Source organism: Meleagris gallopavo, chromosome 1, assembly GCF_000146605.3.
Source record: "Meleagris gallopavo isolate NT-WF06-2002-E0010 breed Aviagen turkey brand Nicholas breeding stock chromosome 1, Turkey_5.1, whole genome shotgun sequence".
NCBI lineage: Eukaryota > Metazoa > Chordata > Aves > Galliformes > Phasianidae > Meleagris > Meleagris gallopavo.
This window is the reverse complement of record NC_015011.2, coordinates 147,060,552-147,061,745: the sequence shown is the minus strand read 5'-3', so window position 1 is coordinate 147,061,745 and position 1,194 is coordinate 147,060,552.

Sequence of the window (1,194 nt, the reverse complement as noted above, 5' to 3'; positions counted from 1 at the left end):
CAGCCCTTCAATGAGCTCCGGGGACACAGGCTCTGTGTCCACCTCTTCCAAGTCACCTGGGAAGAACAGATAAATTTTTTTTGCCTCTGAGCTTCCTGGGTTAGATGGCTCTTCACCAGGAGCTCAGTCATCAGTTCAGCCTGTGATGTAACAATTCCCTTATGCTGGGTTGTAGGAAAATGCTGAAAATACTGTGATGCTCATAGAAGTACTGTAAGGATTTATGATTTTTTTTAGAGATGATGAATGTTTGAATTCAGAATGAGCTTTCATGAAATGTAAATTCTCTAGAAACATCTCCTTATATGTTTGTTGTTTTCGTTTTGTTTGGTTGTTTGTTTCTTGTTTAAATTATTTGGTTTCTTAACTTGTTTGTATTTCTTTCCCAAACATTAATATCCAAGCAGGTTATTACTCACTTGAGTACAACTAGTTTAAGTGTAAACATGTCCCTTTGTTATCAGGGAAAAGAAATAAAGATTACTTAAATTTAGGCAGAAATTTATCTTGTATTGAATATTTTTTAAAGGAGATTGAATGATTTATTTCCAAAAGGAGCTTATTTGCCTATAATGGCAATTTAGAATGATAATCACAAATAAAAACATTTACCATATAAGGATCATAGGTCAAATAAGATGAATCAAAAATTAATGGCTTCTAATTTTATTTAATTTAACGTATTCCATGCAAAATTTACATACAATGGTCTACAGATTACTCAGTCATCATCCCTGCCTTTGCAGTTTTTATTTATTTCCTGGATCAGATAATTCATAAATAATTATCTGTCTTTCAGTATCTCTTAACATTTTACTTATTTTCCAGGACAATACTACAGCTGGCAGACAGCTCAGTGTTTCACATCATTAATAACAGATAGTGAGATTGCTATTCAGTTAAAATTGTAAGCAAAACACACATGCATTGTCACAGTGAGAGTGAAGTGCAGGAATTTGAGAAAGTTATCTTCCACAGAGATCTTCTATCAATAATACCAGATTAAGATTTTCTTCAAAACTAAGCACCTTACAGTCTCATCTCTTCCTTCTTTACAGGAAAGCCCAAGGTAAGAGCTACAGGCAGTTTGAGTCTTAACATAATTATTTAAGGAGTGGTTTTGACATCTCAGAATAGTTCTGAGTCTGGAAATTTCCTATTATCCTGGCCTTAACCACAAAAACTCCTTTTTTT